Here is a 17,493-nt window from a genome sequence, read left to right as displayed (position 1 = left end):
TTGTATCTTTCTAATATTAAAAATATTATCCTCATTACACAGGAAATGAAGTTAAGGCATAAAGGAAAGATAAATGTGAGCCTCTCACAGGGACACTGAAGAAAATCTAGAAATTAAGTGCATGAAAAAACACACATTAAGTTTTTTATTAAATTGTCAGAACAGTTTTTAGATACCTATTATAATATCTGGGGATTTTAGGTTCACTCTAACTTCTTGTGTTGATACCATAAATGCATAAATTTATGGTACCATAAATTTTGTCATTGAGTGAACATCATAGAGCATACTTACACAAACCTAGGTGGTACAGCCTACTACATACCTAGGCTACATGGCTTAGTCTATTCTCCTAGGCTACAAAGCCTGTTACTGCACTGAATACTGTAAGCAATTGTAACACAATGCTAAGTGTTCATCCTGTTACCTGGCATTCTTATTAGCTGTTTACATGGTCATATTAAATTAAAAATAAAAACAAGGAATTCTGGGAAGATGACAGCAGAGCTTTCTACTTTTTACAAAATCATAAATAAAACAGAGCACTAGTGGCCAACCAAAAACACATGGATGACATTTACAACAAAACTAATTACAAGGTATCCCCAGAAACCTCAAAACACAAATGGCAAAGACAAACCGACAACAGCCACAAGACCTTTAGAGTATCAGTGTCTATGTGGAAGAATGCAGAGGGAACTAATGGGGTATTTGACGGACTAGAGAATAGGAGCATCCTCAAAGAGCAAACAGGTGTTAACTGGAAAGTGCAGTGGACTAATTTGGGAATGGTCACTGAAATCGGGAGGGGTTTTGTCCTGTCTTATCATGGACGAGCACAAGCTGCCTGGGGTGAGGTCTCAAGGGGCTGGAGGAGACTCCCATGGACTCTCTGAAATTGTCCCTTTCAGGGTAGGGTCCCACACTGAGAAGCAACTGCTGGGAATAGAAATTGAAGTGAGCAGAGTGGGGCCAATAAACATGAAGGAAGAAGGTCCAGATGAAAAAGCTGGAGGGGCACAGAGCCAGCACATCTCAAAAAGCAAACCTCCAAATTTTGGAGGAGACAGCAGAAGTGAAGTGGGGGTTCTGTGAAATGAGAAAAGCTACCTGGAGGCACTCCTCCTTCTAAAATTTCAGGAAAATTAATTTTACATAAAAATGAGCAAGCAATTGAGGTCAAATCCCATACCAAGTTATTATTTTTAAAAAGAGATGAAAGAGCAGAATAACATTCCTTCAGACAGAGAAAACACATGGCAAAACATGCTCACAAACCAAATCAACACTGTAATCCTCTCATCCAAAATAAGGTAAAAGACACTGAGAAAATTATATAAGAAATGCAAGAAAAACATAAGTCAGAATTAGACCAGCAGGAAAGCTTATGGAACTGAGAAAAACCCCTAAAAATAGAAGAAAAAAAATTTCAGAAATGAAGACTAAACTAGGAGGAATACAAATGCAAATAGAACAATAGATAATGTCTTTAAAATAGCTGAAAGGAGAAAAATGTTAAAAAATAAAGGAGGAAAGAGATGAAATTCTGTAAGAAGTTACAAATGTTTTGCAGATAGGCAAAGAAGATCCAACACCTACGTAATAAGAGTCCCTGAAGAAGAAAACTAAGGCAAGGATAGAAAACAAACACTGAAAACTATAGTTTCAGAAAAGTTTCCTGAAGTGAAAAATATTTGGAATTGTATGTTGAAAGAGCTCACCATGCTATTTCTGTGCCTAATACAGTCATGGCTCATGGTCTTAGGAAGCATCTAAAGCAGGTAGCAGCTTCACAGCATTGGATGCTGGATAAATTGACCAGTGTGTTTGCTCCTTGTCCATCCACTGGTTCCCACAAGCTGAGAGAGTGTCTCTCCTAATAATTTCCTAAGGAACATACTTTAATACGCCCTGATAGGAGACGAAGTAAAGATTTGCATGCAGTGGTTCATTAAGATGGATGGCAAGGTCCGAACTGATATAATCTACTCTGCTGGATTCATAGACATCACCAGCATTGACAAGATGGGAGAGAATTTCTGTCTGATCTGTGGCATCAATGGTCGCTTTGCTGTACATCGTGTTATACTGGAGGAGGCCAAGTACAAGTTGTGCAAAGTAAGAAAAATCTTTGTGGGCACAAAAGGAATCCCTCACCTGGTTTCACGATGCTCACACCATCCACTGCCCTGATTCCCTCGTCAAGGTGAATGATACCGTTTAGATTGATTTGGAGACTGGCAAGATCACTGATTTCATCAAGTTTGACACTGGTAACCTGTTTATGGTGATTGGAGATGCTAACCTGGGAAGAATTGGTGTGATCACCAACGGAAAGAAGCACTGTGGATCTTTTGATGTGGTTCATGTGAAAGATGCCAATGGCAACAGCTTTGCCACTTGGCTTTCCAACATTTTTGTTACTGGCAAGAGCAACAAACCACGGATTTCTTTCCCCAAGGAAAGGGTATCCACCCCACCATTGCTGAAGGGAGAGACGAGAGAGTAGTGGTGGGTGAAACGGTGGGTAAAACAGAGCAATGGTGAAGTGGTCTCTGGGTAACATGTTAGATTTTTGTATGTAATTAAAAATAACATGGAATGATTAATAAAAAAAAAGAAAGAAAGAGCTCACCATGTACTTGAGAATATTGATCCAGAATTGATAACTCAAAATGAATAACACTAAGACATATTCTAGTCAAATAATTGAACTAGAAAGAAAAAAATCATTTGCTTATTGCAGCAAGATGAGCAAGTGACTTAGAAGAGAAAGTCAATTAAATTATTTTCAGATTTTTTTTTCACAGAAATATTTTATGCCAGAAAAAAAAAATATGGAGAAATATGTTTAAGATACTCAAGGGAAGAAAATGGGAGGCAAAGATGTCATATCCAGGAAAACTGATTTTTAAGTTTAAAGATTACTATTACCAATCTGCAGAAACTCAGAAAATAGTGCTTCCATGAACCTTTCTTGAGGAATCTACAAGAAAAAAAAGCTTCAGACAACCCAAAAGACTAGAAAGACAACAAGATAAGTTACTTATAGACCTTGGACTAAATGAGAGGAAAAAAGAAAGAGTATGGCTTATAATGGCTGTATGCTGGCTATATGTTCTGACACTGTAAATTTAGCACAGCTTTAAAAAAATAGGGGGAGACAGGAGCAGTCATATACAAAAACATTTTTAACTGTTTTCAGTTAAAGCCTTTTAAAAAATTAATCATGCCATGTTATTTTTCATTATGTACAAAGATATAACATGTCACCCAGAGACCATTTCACCCACTGCTTTGTTTGGCCACAGTCTCTTGTCTCCCCCTTTAGCAATGGTGAGGCAGACACCCTTTCCTTGGGGAAGAGAAATCCGTGGTTTGCTGCCCTTGCCAATAACAAAAATGTTGGAAAGCTGGGTGGCAAAGCTGTTGCTGTTGGCATCTTTCATGTGAACCATGTCAAAACATCCAGGGTGCCTCTCTCTGTCAGTGATTACACCAATTGTTCCCAGGTTAGCACCCCCTTGAGATTGGAGGTGGTTGTATTAATATCATTAAACTGTTGCATCCAAGAAAATTATGAGATATTCTAACTATATTATCTTTTGTGTTTTAGAGAACTGGGGCTCCCAGTCTGGCAGAAAAGAAATATAGATGTAATTCAGAAGAGATGTTAAAAACTTTGATTTAAATGAGAAGTTATCAATATAACTCGAGGCATTTTATTTTAAAAATATTATGTGTATGTATGTGTATGTTTGTGTGTATGTATATTTCTGGTTCTGACTAATGAAAAGACCTAGAAATGAGCACCTCTTGTGCCCAGATTTTAGTTTTAAAATATCATTTCCCACTAAAAGAAATCAGAGCTCTTGGATAAATGGCTGATTCCAGATCTGGGGTAGAAAATGTCCAAAATGGGGCCAGTCAGGGTGGCTCACACCTGTGATCCCAGCACTTTGGGAGTCTGGGGTGAGAGGATCCCTTGAGCCCAGGAGTTTGAGACCAGCCTGGGCAACACAGTGAGAACCCATCTCTACAGAAAAAAAAAGGTTTAGCCAGGTGTGATGGCATGTGCCCTGTAGTCCCAGCTACTCAGGAGGCTGAGGTGGGAGGATGTCTTGAGCCCAGTGAGTCAAGGCTGCAGTGAGCTGTGATCACACCACTGCACTCCAGCCTGGATGACACAGTGAGACCCTGTCTAAAAAAAGCAAAAACAAAAACAGAAAGAAAGAAAAAGAAAGAAAGAAAGAAAGAGAAAAGAAAGAGAGAGAGAGAAAGAAAGAAAGAAAGAAAGAAAGAAAGAAAGAAAGAAAGAAAAAGGAAGGAAGGAAGGGAAAAGAAAAAGGAAAAGAAAGAAAAGAAAGAAAGGAAAAGAAAGAAAGATGTACAAAATAAAACAGGAACATTTTATTATACTAAATAGTGAGGAAGTTAGCAGAGACTTTAAGATCATGTCAAAAGGACTCAGGAGTTAATTTGAAAAAGATCTCTATTGGCCAAAGAGAGCTAAAATTGGCCATGCGAGCTAAAGTAAGAGAAATATTTGTAATATGTCAAAACATCAAAATACGTTTAAATCCACAGATTATTATGATTTTAAAGTAAAACTGGATTAGTCTCCTTCAGAGGACAATAGGAATCCAATACATGATCTCTTTTTTGAGATGGGGTCTCACTCTGTCACCCAGGCTGAAGTGCAGTGGTGCAATCTCAGCTCACTGCAGCCTTCACCTCATGGGCTCAAGGGATTCTCCCACCTCAGCCTCCCGAGTAGCTGGGACAATGTGTGCACACCACCACACCTGGCTAATTTTTGTATTTTTTGTAGTGATGAGGTTTCACCATGTTGCTCAGGCTGGTCCTCTACTGCTGGGCTCAAGTGATCTGCCCACTTTGGCCTCCCAAAGTTCTGGATTACAGGTGTGAGCTTCCATGATCTTAAAATTAGTAAATAAAGGGAAAGATTCAAGCATTCATCCTGTCTTTCCTAGGTGATCTGGGCCAATAGCAACCAGAGGTAGAAGAGGGGATGTATTTAATTATAAAAATATTCCAACTAATGAATAAAGAAGAAATGACAGAATTGGAATACCACATGTTAATGGATTTAGGCATTGTGCGTTAACAGCTGCTCACGTCACAAAAAGAAAATCGTCAGATTTTGTTTATTTCCTAGTGAAAGAACTCACCACCATCTATGGTATTTCTAAATGGACTGAACCTGAGTCTGATCCAGCCTCTGGATCCAGCTGCCAATTTGCAAGAAATACAGAGGAATACGTTGAATTATACTAATAGTATCAATCATCAAACCAGACTGAATAACTACAGGTCAAAGGTCCCAGCGTTTTCAACAGATAAATTACAGTAAAAAGAAAGGGATGGAGGGATCCTGCAAAATGATGAGACACCTAAAATACACATCAACATTTAAAAAAATGGCAAGACTATAGTGTCTAGGGTGCATACCTAGGGAGAAAATCACCCCCTTCTTCCCTAGAAAAGCAAGGAAGTGATCATTATAAAAAGCCAGGATGGACATTTCTTTCATTCCTTTAGGGGAGTGGGAGGTGTTGACAATGGGACAAGGAACATGGAGGGATTTTGGGGTGGGCTGGTTTAACTGTTTCATCTTCTCTGTCTCTCTCTCTCTCTCTCTCTCTCTCTCTCTCTTTCTTTCTTTCCTTCTTTTGCTTTCCTTCTTTTCCTTCTTTTTCTTTTCTTTCTTTCTTTTTCCTTCTTTTCCTCTTTTGCAGAGTTTCACTCCGCTGCCCAGGCTGGAGCGCAGTGGTGCAGTCTTGGCTCACTGCAGTCTCGACTTGCTGGGCTCAAGTGATTCTCCCACCTCAGCCTCCTGAGTAGCTGGGACTACAGGCTCAAGCGATCCTCCATCCTTGGCCTCCCAAAGTGCTAGGATTACAGGTGTGAGCCACTATACCTAGCCATCAATCCTTTTTTTAATGGATTGGCTTTAGCATTGATGGTTCTCAGACAAGATCGGGTGCATTCAGGGTGGTGTGGCCATAGACCATTTGACGGTTCTCAAATTGTTTCTTATTGTTCAATATCATTTCTCCAGTTTGAGCATAAATGTCTTAAGAAATGAATTTCTATTTTATCCAGTACTAAAATGTTTTCACAGCAACAAACTCCAAAGAGGTAATCAGTAAGTACCCGCAGTTCCTAGAAGATGCACCTACTGATAATCATTACAGGCAACTAACTAGTGTCCAATTAGTGGTCAAAAATAACAGGAGCGAGTCTCTGTAGCCATTTTTAGGCCTTGCCTCCAAAAAAATGTGCCATTTGTCCTGTATGACAGCAGGTGGCATATCAGAGACCCATCTTTCCACATATTGCAGGGTGACCTGCCTGGTTTAGCATTTAGCAATCAGACTTTTTATAGCAATAAACTCCATGCTGAGTAGGCAACAGATGAAAAAAAAATTGCCTTTTATGGCACTTCATGATAATGGCTTTATTGCCAAAAGCCGTATTAGCAGAAGATGAAAGATTCGATTTATAATCTCCTGAATGTCTGGATGTTCAGCCTGTTTCTGCCCAAGAAGAGATCAGTGACTGTGGAAAATGTATTTGAAGGACAATCCACAGTGCTATTCCGCTTTGCTGAGGAAGAGTCCACACTCTTTTCCCTTTCATGCCAAAAGGGAGCACACATAACCAAATGAATGAGTTCATGCCGCTCTGAACTTCAGCACCAGAGTTAAGCGTTGAGGTTTAGGACCACCCGACTCCTTGTGATGATCTAAAAGCGACTTAGAACAATTCACAGCAATGTCAGAAAAAACTTCCTGCTTTTTGAGACAACAAAACCAGATGGAAAACTGCTAAAATGGCTCAAGTATGTGGCACTTTTATAATGTTTATGTGGCTCTTGAAAAAAAGCACTTTAATTGACTTTTTTCTTCCCATGTCCTAGTTCTGTCAAAATCTCTTCTGGTTTTGGGCGGGGGGAGGAACTTAAACGAGAGAACACGCCATTCAGAATATACTGTTAATTGCTATAATTCAGAAACAATGTACTCCTTCTCTGGTCCTGGCCAAAAAGCCAAGGGAGAAAGGCAACAGAAGGGAAAATTTAAAATAAAACACATTTCTAAAGATGGCATTGAAAACAAAGCAAACAGTGGAATTGTACTGGCAAGAAATTTCATTGGGCCAGGCACGGTGGCTCATGCCGGTAATCCCAGCACTTTGTGAGGCCAAGGCAGGCAGATTGGCTTGAACCCAGGAGTTCAAGACCAGCCTGGCAACATGGTGAGACCTAGTCTCTATAAAAAATACAAAAAATTTAGCCAGGCATGGTGGCTCGTGCCTGTGGTCCCAGCTACTCAGGAGGCTGAGGTGGGAGGATGGCTTAATCCAGGGAGTTCAAGCCTGCAGTGAGCCAAGATCGCGGCATTGCACTCCAGCCTGGGCAACAGAGCAAGACCCTATCTCCAAAAAAAAAAAAGGAAAAGAAAATTTTACTGGGTGGCCCACAGGAGCATCCAGCCCTCTGTGTGACCTAGAGAATACCACTAAACATCTCTGTTTCATATCATCTTCATATAAATAAGGAAGTTAATACACTTTTACCTCAAGTACCAAATATCATCAGTGCTGAAGGAGAACTTGATACCTTATTTACTTGCCATATTCTATGCATGAAGTATCTCAAAGGTGTTGTGCAAATAAATGCTATTCTTCTCATCCTTAGAAGGTGTGGGTAATGGATTTAAAAAACACACAAAGAGATAAAAACTTCTTCACTTTCTTTATGAACAAATTTGACCTTGGGTTAACTTTTTAGTCCTGTTCCCCTGGAAACCTGATAAAGGTGGAACGTCGGCTGTGTCACCAGGTTGTCCTTAGATGGCAGAAGGAGGTAAAGAGGTGAGCGCATGGAAGAGTGAGTAAGTCGTGCTAAGTATGGCTGATTTGGGGCCATGGATCTGACTAGACCTCAGAAAACCCCCAACGTGGGATCTTAATAGAACAAAATCAGTATATAAATTTAAATTGTGGGTATATTTTAGTCATTTTATCATTATTGTTTTCTCTTTTTTCATCTTTTTTATTTAAAAAAAATTATTTAAAAGTCACCACCACCAAAGTCAAGAAACAAATAAGACAGGCATGGTGACTCACATCTATAATCCCAGCACTTTGGGAGGCCGAGCGGGGAGGGTTGCTTGAGCCCAGGAGTTCAAGACCAGCTTGGCCAAAATGGCAAAACCCTGTCTCTAAAAAAAAAAAAAAAAAAAAAAAAAAAAAATTAGCTGGGTGTGGTGGCATGCACCTGTAGTCCTAGCTACTCAGGAAGCTGACGTGGGAGGATTGCTTGAGCCCGGGAGGCAGAGGTTGCAGTCAGCCGAGATCATGCCACTGCACTCCAGCCTGGGCAACACAGTGAGATCCTGTGTTTTTTTTTTTTTTTTTTTAAAGGCTTGTCATTACGTCATTACATGGGGGCACTTTGCAAATGTTCTATAGGTAATGGTTTGTTATTATTATTGGGGTCATGGAGGCAGGATTTTTAAATGAATTGAGGTTGGACTGGAATCTTGCTAATGTTGAAAATGAGGACAACTTTGTGAATGGGATTTGCACAGATGGAAGGATTTGGAGGGCAGCGTGGTGTACATTAGGTAAGTTCTTGGGTCAAGACTTGGATTCTAGTATCTGCAAAGTAATTCTTCACCTGCTTTCCAGTTTCTAAAAATGTGTTGTTGTTTTTTTTTTTCTCTTCTTGAAGGTTTATGGTGATATTTGTTTTTTTGAGAAAATAACTTTACTATAATTTTAGTGAGGTTTAGGAATAAAGTGAAGGTAGATACATAGGTACAAACTATTATTTTAAGATTTTTTTTTTTTTTTTTTTTTGAGAGAGAGTCTTGCTCTATCCTCCAGGCTGGAATGCAGTGGTGCGATCTTGGCTCATTGCAATCTCTGCCTCCTGGGCTCAGGCAATCCTCCCACCTCAACCTCCTGAGTAACTGGGACTACAGGAGTGCAACACCACACCTGGCTGATTTTTGTATTTTTTGTAGAGACAGGGTTTTGCCATGTTGCCCAGGCTGGTCTTGAACTCCTGGTCTCAAGCAATCCTCCTGTCTTGGACTCCCAAAGTGCTAGGATTTTAGGTGTGAACCACCATGCCAGGCAAGAGGAGATGTTATTATTATTATTTTTAAAAATTTTTTTGAGACAGAGTCTTGCTCTATTGCCCAGGCTGGAGTGCAGTGGCACAATCTTGGCTCACTGCAAGCTCCGCCTCCCAAGTTTACACCATTCTCCTGTCTCAGCCTCCCGAGTAGCTGGGACTACAGGCGCCTGCCACCACGCCTGGCTAATTTTTTGTATTATTAGTAGAGATGGGGTTTCTCTACTAGCCAGGATCCTTCCAGCTTTGTTGAGGTATAATTGACAAAAATTGTGTATATTTACAGTATACAACATGATATTTAAATAAATACATATACACACACATTGAGAAATGATTAACACAATCAGCTAATTAACATATTCATTTTCACTTAGTTATGATGTGATTTTTTCGTGGTGAAAACATTTAAGATCTATGCTTTTAGTGATTTTCAAGTATACAATCCATTACTGTTAACTGTAGTCACCATTCTTACATTAACTCTCCAGGGTTTATTCATCCTGTCTAGCTAAAACTTTGTAGTCTTTGACTGATATGTCCTCATCCCCCTGCCTCACCCTACCCCTGACCATAAATGTGTAGGTTTATTTCTGAGCTCTCTATTCTGTTCCTATGTGTCTGTGTGTCTGTTTTGATGCCAGTGTCATACTGTTTTAATTACTGTAGCTTTGTAGTATATTTGGAAGTCAGGTAGTGTTCTTGCTCTAGCTCTGCTCCTTTTGCCTCAAGATTGCTTTGTCTATTTGGGTTTTTTTTTGCAGTTCTATATGAATTTTAGTATTTTTTTCTCTTTGAAAATTGCCAATGGAATTTTGATAGGAATTGCACTGAATCTGTAGACAGCTTTGGGTATTATGGACATTGTAACAATATTAATTGTTCCAATTATTGAACATAGGATATCTTTTCACTTGTTTGTTTCCTCTTCAATTTCTTTAATCAATGTTTTGTCACTTTCAGTGTACAGATGTTTCACCTCCTTAGTTAAATTTATTCTTAAGAATCTTATGTTTTTTGGCCAGGCACTGTGGCTCATGCTTGTAATCCTAGCACTTTGGGAGGCCAAGGCAGGTGGATCACCTGAGGTCAGGAGTTTGAGACCAGCCTGGCCAACATGGTGAAACCCTGTCTCTATTAAAAATAAAAAAATTAGTTGGGCATGGTGGCTCATGCCTGTAATCCCAGCTACTCAGGAGGCTGAGGCAGGAGAATTGCTTGAACTCGGGAGGCAGAGGTTTCGGTGAGCCAATATTGCGCCACTGCACTCCAGTCTGGGCGACACAGCAAGGCTCCGTACCAAAAAAATAAATAAATAAATAAATAAATAAATAAATAAATAAATAAATAAAGAATCTTGTTTTTATTGCTATGATAAATGGGATTGTTTTCTTGATTTCTTTTTGGATAGTTTGTTGTTAGTGTATATAAATACTTCTGCTTGTTCTGTGTTGATTTTGTATCCCACAACCTCACTGAACTCATTTATTAGTCCTGAGCATGTTTTGGTGGAGTCTTTAGAGTTTTCTATATGCAACCTCTTCAAACAGAGGCAATTTTTCTTCTTCCTTTCTTATTTGAATGCCTTTATTAAATTGAATTGGCATCCTTGTCTTATCTCAGAAGAAAAGCTTTTAGCTTTTTGCCATTGAGTATGTTGTTAACTGTGGGCTTGGCACATATGGTTTTTATCATGTTGAGGTATATTCCTTCTTCACCTAATCTGTTAAGAGTTTTTAATTATGAAATGATGTTGAATTTTGCCAAATGCTTTTTCTGCATTTGTTGATATAATCATGTGATTTTATCCTGTATTCTGTTAATGTGTGTATTACATTTATTGATTTGCATATGTTCTTCTACTTGACCAAGTCTGCTGTTAAAACTTTATATGAAGTTTCTCAATTCAGTCATGTGTTCTTTAGGCCCAGAATTTCTTATTGGTTCTTTTTGATGGCTTTTATTCTATTTGTTAAGCAACTAAGTCTATTTTTCTGATTTTGTTTCGTTGTCTCTCTGTATTCTCTGTAGCTTACTGAGTTTCTTTAAGTGATTATTTTGAATTGTTTATCAGGCAGTTCATAGATCTCCATTTTTTAAAGATTGGTTACTGATGCTTTATGTTGTTACTTTGGTGGTACTATGCTTCCCTGATTACTCATGCTCCTTGTGGGCTTGTGTTGGTGTCTGTGCATTTGAAGAAGTAGGCACCTCTTTCAGTCTTTATAGACTAGTACATCCAGAGAATGGAATATTATTCAGCACGAAAGAGAAATGAGCTACCAACCCATGAATAGACATGGAGGAAGCTTAAATGCATATTACTAAGTAAAATAAGCCAATCTGAAAAGGCTACACACTATGTGATTCCAACTACACGACATTTTGTAAAGGGCAAAACTATGGAGACAGTAAACAAGTCAGTGGTTTCCAGGGATTAGTAGGGACAAAAAGATGAATAGGGAGAGCACAGAGGATTTTTAGGGCCATGAAACTATTTAGTATAATACAACAATTGTGGATTTATGTCATTATACATTTGCCCAAACTTATAGAATGTATAAGACCAACAATGAACCCTAATGTAAAGTATGGACTCTAGGCAACAATACTGTTTCAATGTGGGTTCATCAGTTATAGCAAACATACCACATTGGTAGGAGATGTTGACAATAGGGGAGGCTGTGCATGGGTGGGGGTAGAGGGTATACAGGAAATGTCTGTACCTTCCTCTCAATTTTGCTATGAACATAAAGCTGTTCTAAAAAATAAAGTTTGTTTTTAAAAATTATGGGCCATATGTTTAATTTTCTTTGAATGTAATGTTCAAAATACAACAAAATGAAATGATAGAAATTATTGAACTTCAGGTAAATGTTTCTTGAATACAAGAGATAGTAGTTTAATTAGATTCCTCTAAGAAAAAGATGGTGGCCCAAATTCCTTTTCTCAAATGCCAAATTGTATTTTCCTGTGTGGGAAGAGGATTTTGTCTCACGGTTACTCAGAAGTTCTACTCTCAAAATCTAGAGGAAGTGAAAAGAAGGACTGGTTATTTCCATTTCTCACAATATGATAGACTAGATATCCCAAAATATTTTTGTCACAAAATGGCCATCTAAGGTTGCCTGATAATTTCCCACCATCTGGAGTCTTGAGTTTTACCTGTTGGGTCCAAGGGCCTTGGCCTGTGAAAGTTTAGAGGTTTGAACAGTGTTGATCTAGAGACACATCTGTGCAGTTAAAAGAGATGATCCAGTAAGGAAACATGGTTTTCTCAGCTTGGACCCTGGGCAGAATTAGAAAAAGAAACTTCCCCTGATAATTTAGAATTCAGGCCAGCCTTCATAAGGTGTGACATTCTAATTTATGGCACTGGCACAGTCCATAATCCTTGAGCCAATAAATTAATGTAAAGTGGTCCTGTATTGGGAATATCTTCAGGTACCTGAAATAAGCAAATGCAGATCTTCTCTGGAGGCATGCACTCCCAAGCCAGGCCTCATGAAATTTCCACAGACAAGTCCTGATAAACATAAGCTGATATTGAAAAATCAAGAAAAACACAAGCAAACATGCCATTGCAAATGAAAGTTAGCAGAAACAACAAAGAGTAGAAATTAGGTCCCCAAAGACTTCAGCTACTATAAATTTTAAGACATAGAATATAAAATAAATGTGCTATCATGTCTAAAGAAATAAAAGAAGAAAACAAAACTGTAAACTCAGAAAAAAGATCAGGTAGTTTTGAAAAATATTCAAATAGAACTTCTAAAAATGAAAAAAAAAAAAAACCACATTGAAATAAGAAGCTCATGGTTAAACAGCAGATTAGACATAGCTGAAGAGAGAACTAGCAAACAGGAAGGCAGAGCTCGGCTATCCAGAATCCAGTACAGAGAAACAAGGACATAGGAAATATGAAGGACAGGCTAAAAGACATAAAGGATAGGGTAAGAATGCCTAATATACATTTCACTGGAATTCTAGAAAAAGAGAATAAATAGAATGAAAAAGAAGAGTATCCAAAAGAAAAATGGCAGAGCGATATACTAGAATTTTCTAGAACTCATGAAAAAAATGAAACCTCACATTCAGGAATCATAATGATCTCAAGTAGGATAGAGAACAGGACAAAACAAAATAAAACTCCCCTTGAGACCTTTCATGATGAAATAACAGATAATTCAATGTGAAGAGATCTTTAAAATCTTAAAAATATCTAGGGAGTAAAGGCAGATTACATAAAAACAACATAATTTAGATTGACAGCTGACTTCTCAATAGCAGTAATGGAAGCCAATGGTGCTATTAAGAAGTCTAATACCATTCAGCTTTTTCTGTGTATGTTACATGTTTTTCTTAGAATTTTCTTTTAATCCTTGGAATTCTGAAATTTTATAGAGATGAACCTTGGAGTAAATATTGTTTCATTAATTGTGCTGATCTCTCAGGGAGACATTTTGACTTGGCAACTAATTGTCTCTGGTTTTGGAATTTGTTCTTGCATTGTTTCTTTGATAGTTTCCGACCCTAGTTGATCTAATTCTTTTAAAATTTCTCTCCTATTTTCTTTCTTTTAATTTCTTTCCTCCTTTCCTTCATTTTTTTGTAAGTATATCAAACTTCTTTGATTTAAACTTCCAGATTTTGGGATAGATTGAATTTTTTATTTTAATAATTATATTTTAAATTTCCAAGAGTTCAGTTTTTGTTTCATGTATTTTGAAGCTCTATTGTTAGTTCCATACATATTTTGGATTGCTATATTTTCTTAGTAAATTGATCCTTTAATCATTAAGTAATGTCTTTCTGGGCAGGGGTTGCAGTGAGCCAGATTGGACCACTGCACTCCAGCCTAGGTGACCCAGTGAAATTGTCTCAAAAAAAAAAAAAGTAATGTCTTTCTGTTTTTTGGACCAGCTTTTTGGCTTACTAGCTACTTTGTCTAATTTTGATATAGCTACTTGAGCTTTCTTTTGATTAGTATTATTATGGTATATCGTTTTCCATCCTTTTACTTTTAACTTATCTATGCTATTATATTGAAAGTAAGTTTCCTGTAAACAGCATATAGTTCGACCACTCTTATCTATTCTACAGTATCTGTCTTTTAATTGGTGTATCTAAACTGTTTACATTTAATCAATTATAAATATATGTTAATTGGCCCACCATTTAACTTTTTTCTGTTTATTCCCTCTCTTTTTATTTCCTTTGTTTACTTCTTCCTGCCTTCTTTTGGGCTTTTAAAACATTTTTTAATTTTTTATTTGAACATTTTATTAAATTAATTATAGTTTTACATGAAGGTGTAACAAATAATTCAAAGAGATCTCTCGTACAGTTTTCTCAGTTTTCCTCAGTGATAACATTTTGGAAAACTATAATATAACGTCACAGCCAGGAATTCGACATTAGTACAATCCAGTAATCTTATTCAGATTTTCCCAGTTTTATCTGTGTTTATTTGTGTGCATTCAGTTCTGTACAATTTAATCACCTGTACATGTTTGTGTTCCCATCACCTTCTCAAGATTCTGAACAGTTCCAATACCACAAAGAACCTGAGAAGCTCTTGTACTTTCTTTTTAAAACCATACCCACTTTCTTCTGGTTTCCCCATTCTGAACTGCTGGCAATCATTAATCTTTCATTCCTTTCCTAAAATTTTCTCATTTCAAAAATGTTTGCCAGGTATGGTAGCTTACTCCTGTAATCTCAGCATTTCAGGAGGCCAAGGCAAGAGCATCCCTGGAGGCCAGGAGTTCAAGCCCAGCCTGGGCAACATAGTGAGACCTTGTCTCTAATAGGCACGATGGTGTGCACCTGTAGTCTCAACTACTTGGGAGGCTGAGGCTGGAGGATGAATTGAGCCCAGGAGTACAAGGTTGCAGTGAGCTACGATCATGCCACTGCACTTTAGCCTGGGTGACAGAGTGAAACCGTGTCTCTAAAATAAGTAAGGTAATAAATTAAATAAATAAATAACCAAACAAATAAAAATGTTGTATAAGTGAAATAATATATTTGGTAATCTTTTGGGATAGGCTTTTTACACTCAGCATAATTTCTGAAGATTCATTTAAGTTGTGTGTATCAATAGTTTGTTTCTTTTTATTGCTGGGTAATATTTTATGATAGATACATACCACAGATTGCTTACCCATTGCACTGGTTTAAATGTGTCCCCCCAGAGTTCACATGTTGGAAGCTCAATCTCCAATGTGGTGCTGTTGGGAGGTGAGGCCTAATGAAAGATGTTTCAGTCATGGGGACACCATCCTCATGAATGCATTAATGGTTTTATCAAGGGAGTGGGTTTCTCATAAAAGGAAAAGTTCTGCTCCCTCTTCCTCCCTTTCTCCCTCTCTCTTTGCCTTTCTGCCATGAGATGATGCAGCAAAAAGGCCTCCACCAGATCGCCAGATGCCGGCCCTTTGATCTTGGACTTCTCAGTCTCCAGAATTGTGAGACACGTATTTCTGTTCATTAGAAATTACCTGATCTCAAGTCTTCTGTAATAGCAGTACAAAATGGACTAAGATATCCATTCAACTATTTAAGAACATCTAGGCTGATTCCTGTTTTTGGCTACTAAAAAAAATTGCTACAAATATTGGTGTCATATTTAAAGGTTTTAAATATTCCATTTTAATGTATCTATTTTGTTTTCGATATCTATTTCTTAGTATGGTTTCATTGCTCTAGGGATTCCAATAAACATACTTAACTTTTCTGTCTATTTAGAATCAATATTTTACTATGCCAGAAGCAATGGAGAAGAAACCTAACCACCACATAGGTCCTACAATTACTTTCCTTGCCCCCGCCCTTTATGTTATAGTTATTTTTAAATATCAAACCTTTACCTACCTAGTTGGATTCAGGCTGCATGTTCCAACCAGATGTAAAGGTTTAGGTCAATGTGAATTGGATTTTCAAAGTCTTTGCAGTGCTATCAGATCTGTCCCAGATGTGCTCCACCAGTGGTCAGTCTGGGATCTGGGCTGTGCTTTATTCTGTTGTTCAGTTCACAAAGTCTATGGTGAGTGGTTTTGGATTAGATCCACGCATTTGCAGCTCAGGAGCTTGCCCAGGAGTTCATAAATGACTTTGTGGGGTGGTCGTCTCCAACTCCTATTTCTTCACAATCTCTCAGGTATTTTTATGTTCTCTGGGTGCTCCATTTTCAGTTCTCAGGTCAGAAAGTGGAGGCTTTATTTATCACGCTCTGCCATGCACTTCCCATGGCCAAGGGGAGGGAGAGGAGAGAGTAAGAGAGACAGATGGGAAGGTAGAAGAGAAGAAAGGAAGAACAAGTAGACACAGGGTTTGTCCCTTCCTGTTGGGACATCTCCTGATTAGAGAGGAAATTTCCTCTCCCTCAGAATTTTAGGCACCTATGGGTAGCTCTGGGCTGAGCTGTGAGGGAATGAATGACAAAAAATTTGATGATGGGGTGTGGGCAATATTTCTCCTACTTAACTCGGAGTGTTGGCAGATGCCTTTCCTCTCTTCAAGCCAGAACGAGGGGGTGTGTCCCAAAGCTCTCTGTCTGCTCCGTGTCCATTCCAGGCTCCAGCTATGTCGCATCCAGGCTGGGGGATACCGGAGGGGGAAAAAAAAAGATTTGATGATACTTCAAATTATGTTATTTTTCTTCAATTTATCATGTTCCCTTTGGAATCCTCAAAGAACTAATCCATGCATTCTGTGTATGTTTTATAGCTCCGTTCAGTGGGAGGGATACGCTAGCATGTTCTTTCTCCATCTCAACAGTAGAACTGGAACTCCTTCATCCACTTTTTCTTTCTTTCTCTCTCTGTCTTTTTTTAATTATTTTAATTTTTTTTTTTAAAGATAGGGTCTTCCAGCCATCCCATTACTGGGTATATACCCAAAGGATTATAAATCATGCTGCTATAAAGACGCATGCACATGTATGTTTATTGCAGCACTATTCACAATAGCAGACTTGGAACCAACTCAAATGTCCATCAGTGACAGACTAGATTAAGAAAATGTGGCACATACACACCATGGAATACTATGCAGCCATAAAAAAGGATGAGTTCGTGTCCTTTGTAGGGACATGGATGCAGCTGGAAACCATAATTCTCAGCAAACTATCGCAAGAACAGAAAACCAAACACCACATGTTCTCACTCATAGGTGGGAATTGAACAATGAGATCACTTGGACACAGGAAGGGGAACATCACACACCAGGGTCTATTGTGGGGAGTGGGGGGTGGGGAAGGGATAGCATTAGGAGATATACCTAATATAAATGACGAGTTAATGGGTGCAGCACACCAACAT

The 17,493-nt window shown here is 38.3% G+C and overlaps 1 long non-coding RNA gene and 1 pseudogene across 1 annotated transcript in view; both read left to right on the top strand.

The window, feature by feature from the left end:
- LOC105495576 (uncharacterized) overlaps positions 1–17,493 on the top strand; it is a 44,971-nt gene that overhangs the window by 17,084 nt on the left and 10,394 nt on the right. The gene's annotated exons all lie outside the window — the stretch shown is intronic.
- On the top strand, positions 1,651–2,680 carry LOC105495575 (small ribosomal subunit protein eS4-like; annotated as a pseudogene).

Source organism: Macaca nemestrina, chromosome 20 (genome assembly GCF_043159975.1).
Source record: "Macaca nemestrina isolate mMacNem1 chromosome 20, mMacNem.hap1, whole genome shotgun sequence".
Lineage (NCBI taxonomy): Eukaryota > Metazoa > Chordata > Mammalia > Primates > Cercopithecidae > Macaca > Macaca nemestrina.
The sequence above is the reverse complement of the archived record's forward strand: the minus strand, read 5'-3'. Positions and strand labels throughout refer to the sequence as shown.